Source organism: Canis lupus, chromosome 16, assembly GCF_003254725.2.
Source record: "Canis lupus dingo isolate Sandy chromosome 16, ASM325472v2, whole genome shotgun sequence".
Lineage (NCBI taxonomy): Eukaryota > Metazoa > Chordata > Mammalia > Carnivora > Canidae > Canis > Canis lupus.
The window spans coordinates 20,531,143-20,540,112 of record NC_064258.1 but is presented as its reverse complement, the minus strand read 5'-3'; the positions used below and the strand labels follow the sequence as shown (position 1 = coordinate 20,540,112).

The window sequence follows — 8,970 nt, the reverse complement described above, 5'->3', positions numbered from 1 at the left end:
AAAGAGTTCGTGGTTTTGTTGGGCACAGTTTCTCTCCTCCAAAACCCGCGCTCTTTTCAAAAGTTAGCAGCTGGGCCTTAGGTGTATCAGACAGGTATTAATGGGTCTGGGAAAGGCTCGGAGGGGGCGGGACAAGCCGGTGGAACAGAAGCACAGACACGCAGCACACAGTATGTCACCCCAGGTCGGCTGCTCCGGGTAAGACAGGTGTCGCTCGTGCCCACCCCAGACTGTGACCTGGAAATCCTAGGTCTCCAAGGGACGCTGCCTTCTAGACCACGTTGTTCTCTAAGCAAATTAGAGATGAAGGCCGATTGCATCATTTCTCTTAATTAGCAATCCAATCTCCTTCAGGGGCTGGGAGCCCAAAAGTGAAATCTGTCATCCCGAGTTCTCTTTCCGCTCCCTCTCCAAGCAGAAGGGGGAAGGTATGGATGTAATGTACCCACTGAGCATTTGCGTCAAAGCCCACCAGCGAAGACAGAGAGCCGAAGAGAGCATTAGCATTTAAGTAGCCTGTTAATGTCTAGAAACCTAAACAGGCACAGAACAGCAATAAAGGAGCTCTTCAAATGTTGCTGGAGAATGTCCATAAAGAGGATATAATGAAAAGGACTGCCCAAATGTGCAAGGATAATATAGTTAATGTATTACTTCTTTTATTATTTTATCATCTTTCATTAATTGCTGGCAGCATGCCTGCAGGAGTTGGTTCTATGGAAAGGGCTTTTAGGTAAATGTCTTAAGTGAAACGACCACTTAGAACCTGCGAACAAGGTTGAACCAAGGTTCACTTGACTTCAGTAAATCTTGTCTGAAGAGGGTACAGAGGAGGGAAGAAGGGGATTCATTGTGGGACAGCCTAGCAGTGCAAGTGCTTAGCTACCCCAGAGCTGCTTGGAACCACTGCCTCAAGTTTTGAAGCACAAGATGTGGGGGCTCCTCTACCATTTGCCACCACTGTCCTGCTGTGTGGCTCTCAAGAAGTGACTTCCAATTTCGATGTCCTCCTCTCTGCACCTGCTCAGCAGAGACTTTCCTGGCACCAGGCTAACTGCCTCCTCTTAGGGTCACTGTTAATTCCTGGGGAGGCCAGGAGGGGTATGGGACATAACGATAAGCCAGAAAGTGGCCCAGAACACGGATGCCACTTGTTCAGGACTGTCGGAGACCCCCAGAAACTCTCTGGTGCACCCTCTTTAAAGCCCCTGGCCACCCGTCATCTTGGGTGTGCTCCACCACCTTTCTGAGGACAGCAGAGGGCCACGGTCTCAGGCCTGCCCTTGGTGCCAAGATGTTCCTGCCACGCTGCCATTTTGTAACCCATCAGCCTCTTCTTCCTGCCAGTCTGGAAAAAAAGTATAAAAATGCTGCCAACTCCAAATTTCAGCAGCTTAACACTCCCCTCTTTTTTTGCACATCTCAGATTCCATCTCATTTCATTCGGCAAACATTTGTGGAGCATCTCCTGTTGGCCTCACACTGGGAGGTAAAGTCAAGAAAGTGGCTGCTGCTGAGCCACAGGCCGGAAGGGACTAGTGCCTGACCTCGGGGTGGCCGTGGACAGGGGCTTGATGGCCAAGGTTGGTTGTCAGGAGGTAGATCCACGAGGAGGTACAGGCAGAGAAAGGAGCTGACTTTTTCAGGCTTGACCTCTGGGTCTGCTGGACATTTCCACTCAGGTGTCCCATTCATATCCTCAAACTACCAAATCCCAAATGGAAAGAATCAACTTTCCCCCAAAACTAACTCTCCTCACACATTCGACTTCTTTCAATGACCCTAGACTAACTTTCTTCTGCACCAGCCTTTTGTGTACCCCCTAACCTCTGGCCTCCATTTAAGCCCTTAAACTCCTGGATTTTGTGCCAGAGGTGCAAATTTGTGGAATTCAACAGGACTGATTGGAGTCCTTCCTGAGTTAACTGTCCTAACCAGTACTTCCATCTCCCCACCCTAACAGACTTCTTGTTTGGTCATATATCTAAAGTGGACCCCACCCTCTCCATACACTGTTTATTTTGCCATCTCATTTGGTTCTTTTCCTAAGGAAACTCTACCCTCAGCATGGGGCTTGAATTCACGACCCCGAGACCAAGAGTCACGTGTTCACCAACTAACTGCTCAGCCAGGCGCCCCTCTTTGGTAACAATTTTTGCTCTCTGAAATTATCTTGTGTATGCATTGACTTGTACCTTATATGTCTTTCCCAAGTAGAATATAAATGTCATGATGGCAGAGACCTCAACTATTCTGTCCCTTGCTGTATTTCCAAGGCCAAGACCAGGGCGTGGTGTCTACAGGGAGCCTGATAGATACTTGTTGAGTTAATGAACTCATCTCCTTTGCTTTCATATTCCTCTTCATTCCGTATTACTCAACACTGTCAAGTCCGACTTCTCAACACAGTTTTATACTACTCATCTGTGGCTCAGAAAACACAGAATCTTCCCATCACCTAAGAAAGGTTTCAGCTCAGCCTACCTCAGCACCCACAGTGATCCCATCCAAGCTGGCCTTCCACCTACAGCTTTTGCACAGACACGCCTTGCACAGTTCCACATGTCCTAGCTAGAACTTAGTTTCAAGGAATAGAAACCAATTGGAGCTGGTTAAATCAAACATTGTAGGATAGTAGAGTTTCTGTTTTCCTAGATGAAAAGAGCTATGGAGGCAGAGGGTAGTGATGGCTGCACATCTGGCTGGAGGCAAACAGCATCTTGTCTACAAACGCTGTTATTGGGGGCTTCCCTAACCAAAGGCCGTTTGCCACCTAACCACCCCAGAGTGAGTACCACCAGGTGAAATGCCCTGCTTGTGCACACAAGCAGTTCTGTACACCGTGTGGTGTCGTGTGGCATCATGTGGCGTGTGGTCCTGAAACACAGTGGCTTAAAACAGGAATAATTGCTTTTCCTCGCAAATCTCCAATTTAGGCAGAACTCAGCAGACACACTTCCTCACACAGTGGAACGGGTTCCAGAATGGCTCATGCACGTGGCTGTGAGCTAGCAGCTTGGCCCAGCCTGCTGGCCTCAGTTCTCCCCAACACAGGCTCCTCCATGTGGCTCTTTGGGCTTCCTCACAGCGTGGCAGGTGGCCTCCATGAGCAAAAGTTCTAGGAAGCCTGGGCACAAGCCACACAGCTGCTTATGATCTGGCCTTGGAGGTCTCAGGATGTAATTTAATGGGAGGAGAAGAGACAATGTGTGGCCATCTTTAATCCATCACACACAGAGAGCTCTGAACAGCTTTTGCATGCCTCGTTCCCAAATGTGAACTGATAGCCAAATATCACAAGAGATTTGAATAGAGCTTCCAACACAAAGACAAAGATGAAACTAAGGAAAAATAGAGGAAGTCACTAAAAAGCAAACAAAAAGGAGCAAAAGAAAACTAAAAACCAAATTACTGTAATGAATATCATCAGAGAAATAAGGGAGATACTGGATTCATGAAACAATAGAACAGAATGTTAGTTTATTTTTTTTAAGACCTATTGATTTATTTTAGGGAGAGACAGCACACGTGCACGAGCAGAAGGGGCAGAAGGAGACAAAGGATCTCCAGAAGACTCCATGCTGAGCACAGAGCTGGACGTGGGGCTCAACCCCACAACCCTGAGATCACGACCTGAGCCAAAATCAAGAGTCAGATGCTTAACCAACTGAGCCACCCAGGCGCCCCCCAGAATCAGTTTAAACCAGGAGAAGCCCTGCTTCTCCCTCTGCCTGTGTCTCTGCCCTCCCCCCATCTCTCATGAATAAATAAATAAAATCTTAAAAACAAAACAAAACAGGAGCAGTTCACAAGTAACCAGTTGCTGCTCTTAGATACTAAAAATAGGATCCTGAATTTAAAAATTCAAAGCTTGGAAAAGAAAGCTGAAGAAATCTGTCTGGAAAAATGTACAGAGTCAAAAAGATTGAGTAGGAGAAGAAAATAAGAAAATTAGAGGATCAACCCCAAACGTCCGTTAGACAAACAGGAGTTCCAGAAAAGGAGAAGAGATAAAACAGGAAAGAAGAAAGTACAACAAACAAACCAACAAAACCCAGTACATTTCCCAGGACTGAAGGACGTGACTCTTCAGATGGAAAGGGCTGGGTGGACATGTCGCACATCACTGGTTCTGAAAGAAGAGTCTTCCCTGAAGGGTATTTGAGGCCGAGCAGTGTGATTCCCACTGCTGGCTGTTGCCCACGGAGTAAATATTCTGCCACCAGGTATCCATTCTGCCATTGATGGATTTGCATGTTCCCAGTCGGGGGCTACGATTACATTTTGCCCCCGTGAATGTGCTTATTTGTATCTTGTGGGTGCACATGGAGAAGTAGAGTTAGGAACCATGGGCTGTAGGTACAATCTGTTGTGGTGGAGGCAGTCAGTCAGTTTTCCAGAGTGGTTGAGCCAAGTGACATCACAGTCAGCAATTCTGGAGAGTTCCAGTGGTGTCATTCATGTCAGCAGTAGATGCCGTCTTTTTCACCCATTGCCTTTGAGGTCAGCGTCGTGAATTTTACAAAGACCCACCAGAAGGAAGAGCCCTCTACGATGCGGGAGCTCTTTGAATCCGGTTCCGGAAAGAACGTAAACAAGAAGGCAGCTAAACAAGGCAGAGGTAGCAGGTGCCAAATCCTGTGTCACCGGCCACATTATGGGCTTCAGATTTGAGTCTGTGCACACTGGAAGCTACTGAAGAACTGCTTTTGAGAGTCTGGAATGTCCTTTTGTCCACAGTGTGGAAAGCAGACTAGAGAAGCCAAAAGCGATGCCCAGAGGGCACCAAGCTATGGGGACATCTCAGGTTGGTGCTGATGGAGGCTTGGGCTGGGGGCTGGAATGCATAGAAGTGGGTTCAGGAGTGATTTGGTGGGAGCATCCAGGCATCCCAGTGACAGACGGGTGGTGTAGATGGACAGTCGCGGGGAGCCCCGCAGAGCTCCCCTGTGCCTGGCTTAGTCACCAAGTGAGTGGTGGCACCATGACCAACAGAACACTAGAAGAGCAGTGGTTTTAAGGGTAAGGAGGCGATGAGTCCATCCTGGAGATGTTGGTGGGAGCTGCCTGAAAGTCACCCACATGGAGACCGCAGACCAGCAGCCACGCGATTCCGTCCGAGCGCTGGAGGGCTTGAGGATGAGGATACTGAGTCAGGAGTTAGAACCATGAAGTTAGATCCGTCATACAGAAAGACGGTTTAACATGAGAATAGGCCGGGATCCCGAGAAAATGCAACATTTGATAAACGCAGGAAAATCCACAAGCTATGGTAGAAATCGAGGTGGGCACCGCCAGAGGCGAGCAGGGGGCGTGGGATGAGGAGAAGTGGATCTGGGAGCCCCTGAGGGAGACTCCAGGCCTCTGGGTGACAGGTGGGCGCATAGATGAGGGTGGGCTCGGGGGGATGGGCTTGGGGTGGCATAGGAGTCGAGTCGGAGGAAGGCAGGAGAGGCAGGGAGGGGACGCCGTGAGAGCGTGACAGCTAGACTTTCCATGTTTTCACCCAAGATCAGCAGGTGATATCCCTCCCTCTACACCTCTCCCACCCCACCTAAGCATCTTCTCTTGCCTCACAGGGCGCCCGGGGATGAGGAGATGCTTGTCCCAAACTCAGTGGGCATCCCAAGGTCACATCCGCTCCGTGGGTGTGGGATTGGGTCTGGAGGAGGATGTCCTTTTCTCTGTCACAGATGCTCATCCCTGATCCATCTGCTGAAGCCTCGGGAGGCTCTGCAGGGCAGGCGGGGTTTCGCTCCCAGAGATGCAAGGGCAGCTCAGAGGGCACGTCCAGGGAGGACAGGACCACCTGGATGCACCGCTACAGGCCCCTGTTCTGTGGCTTCTGTGGTATGTAGGGGAAGCAAGTTCCCAAAGAGCCAGCGTGATCTCACTCTTCACAACGACCCCTTCTGATCCTGAAGCAAACGTCCTCATGGCCCGGCTGTTCCTTGCCCAGCAGAGCAGCTGGGACACAGCAGGGACGGCTTGGCCACAGCATTCTGGATGACAGGCACTTCCCCCAGCTATCACCCACTTGAAAGAACCCGACATAGGACCAATATTTGAAAAGTCTCATGTAAGAACCAGGCCAGCCCCAGAAGCCAAGGTTAACTCCTCGTAGTTCCCTGTGCTTGTTCATTCCTGACCCAGAAACCCAAGATGTGACATTTCCGAGGTGTTGAACGAACGTATGCAGCTGAGAACTGGGGCAGGCTCATTTGTTTGTGCAGTGTTGATGGCCAACGTTAATCACCAAGGGTAAGTGGAAGAAATCATTCCTGTTCATTTGCAAATGGAAATCAAATGAGAACTGGGCCCCATGCATCAGCGTTTTCACTTCCAAATGAAAGTTTCAGAAAGATGCTGACCTTGGCTTGCCTGGCAGCACATGCCCGCGCTCAGAGCATTCTGTGCCTTCCCCAGACGCTCCTGGGCTCTGCCATCCTTCCTGGTCTCGAAGGCAGACAGACCCATTTAGTTTGGAAAGTATGAAGCATTTCAGATGCTGTGAAAGCACACGCACATACAAACAGCCACTTCTCTCTTTTTATTGCTCTGCAGAGACCCAGAGATGCATTCCTCCTCGCTTAAGGAGCCCAAGCAAATTATGCTGAAATCCTTCCAAGGGTTGAAATATGTTTATAAATTCTCCTTGCTGAACTGTTGGCCCCAAGAAATCTTATAATAATAAAGCGCTTACGTGTTGGGTGGGTTGCTTGGGTTCTTACCCCTCTGCCCCCACCCCCATACATGTGCAATGTTTTCTGTTTATGGAGCAGTGTGTTACTATCACATCTTCTCATTTACCACCCACAAAAGGATATGCATCAAGCACTGAAGTAAGAGCCCCATGTATCAGATGGGTAATGAATTTCTCCCCACGCTGCTGGATTCATTACCGTGATTTATGGCTGTTTTAATGTACACAGCCTTCTTAAACAACTTAGAGTTGATTGTTCTGGAACTAGGTCTGAGTCTCAGATAACTCCCTGGAGCTGTGCCATTGTTCAGGAAAGTTAATGGTGTCCCTGGGCAGGTAAACAACCTTGGATCAAAGGCTTTAGGTTACCCACAAACACCATCGATTGAAATGGGAAGGGCTTATAATGGGGTGGGGGGCACCGCTATGATAATCCTTCTAAAGGCCGAAGCAACCCAGAGCAACTGGGAAGTGCATCTCCATCGGAGGGGCTCTGTGATACCCAGGACAGAAGGAGCTACAAGCGGGGGGGGGGGGGGGGGGGGGGGGGGGGGGGTGCTGCGGCCCGGCCCTCCTCAACTGGCAGGACACCTCTGTGGTCCTCCCCCTAGTAGCTTAGTAGCTCTACAGAGACAGGGTGACTGGAGCCGCCAGAGTGCTGGAACCAGACCCCTGCTGGTGCCACCCCGAGAGGACCAATCTGAGTTATTTCATGCATAAACATGACCCTTTTTTTATTCACAAGCAACCTTTGTAGTTTGGTCTTTAATACGTTTAACTGAATTATCTAATGAATGGCTTTGACATATTGTCCATAATTAGACCTAAAGCAAGCAAATTGGACATCAGGGCAGGTTTTTAAAAAAGGGTGGGAAGCAGAGCAGTGGAGGGAGAGCAACAAGTTATGGAGGAGGGGTCCTTCGTTTTACATAAAGTCACTGGGGATGCTTGATGGAAGTGGGACGCCTGATGGAAGCTTCAGTGGGATGGGCCAGAGCTCAAACAAAGAAAGAAGCCTCCAGAAAGAGGCAGGGATAGTATGTGGGCTCTGCAGAGGGAGGGTAACATTCTGACAGCACTGCCTGGAAGGCGGGGGGCGGGGGGGGGGACGGCAAGGGTGCCTGGGAAAGACTTCCTACCTATGCCCAGGTGGGAATCCTCATGGGAGGCACAAGGCCTCTGATTGCCCAGGACAAGTGCCCAGTGGTGCAGAAGGGGCATTCTCTCCAACCATCAGGTGAGCTCTGAGCAGGGTCCACTGATGCATCAGCTGCCTGGAGGTTCCAGGGTGAATGGCACCTGCTGTTTCTACCCTTGCTCATCACAGTGAGACAGAGAATATTTAACAACATCCTATATCTTCTTGCTTTTTTTCTTTTTTTTCCAGATTAAAGTCACCTCTTTTTTAAAGATATTTATTTACTTATTTATGAGAGACACACAGAGAGAGGCAGAGACACAGGCAGAGGGAGAAGCAGGCTCCCTGGGAGCCCCATGTGGGACTCCATCCCAGGTCACGCCCTGAGCTGAAGGCAGATGCTCAACCACGGAGCCACCCAGTTGTCCCAAGTCATCTCTCTCTCTCTCTTTTTTTTTTTTTTTAAGATTTTATCTATTTATTTTAGAAAGAGTACAAGGGGGAAGGAAGCAAAGGGAGAGGGAGAGAGAGGATCTCAAGCAGACCTTAGCTGAAACCAAGAGTTGGACTCTCAGCCAGCTAAGCCACTTAGGTGCCCCACTTCTTGCTTTTTTTTCTGATTGTTTCATGCACCCCTCGTCTTGCGCCCCTGGGGTGACCACCAGGCCACCAGCTGTTATGGAACAGCCATGTCTACCACGTTTGATGTAAATCTCACCACCCAGGAGGTGCTGCTCGTTACTGCTGATTATTTCACTGATGAAAAAGCAGTCAAGAGGCTGTGGAACTTGTAGGCATACAAGTGTTTTCAAGCATCTGAAGAGCCCTTTCCTCACTAACAATAAAGCCAAATTGCATATCAAGTCTAAAAGGAAAGTGTTTCTCACTTAGTTGACCTGCAAAGATGACATCTGGGGCAGGGGTGATAAGAGACGAGCCCTGTTGCACGTGGCTCTGTGCGGTGGGGACCTGATACAATCTCTTGGGTGGGCAATCTGGGATCATCTCTTACAATTTTATTTTTTTATTTTATTATTTTTAAAGATTTTATTTATTTATTCATGACAGACAGAGAGAGAGAGAGAGACAGAGAGACAGAGAGAGAGACAGAGGGTGAAGCAGGCTTCAT

General features: G+C 49.1%; 1 long non-coding RNA gene across 1 annotated transcript; it reads left to right on the top strand.

The window, feature by feature from the left end:
- On the top strand, window positions 1-7,204 carry LOC112662477 (uncharacterized). Its single transcript, XR_003138626.3, has 3 exons — window positions 1-4,807; window positions 5,694-6,261; window positions 6,565-7,204. It is a non-coding gene; the product is annotated as an uncharacterized LOC112662477 (long non-coding RNA).
- The last annotated feature ends 1,766 nt before the right edge of the window (window positions 7,205-8,970 follow it).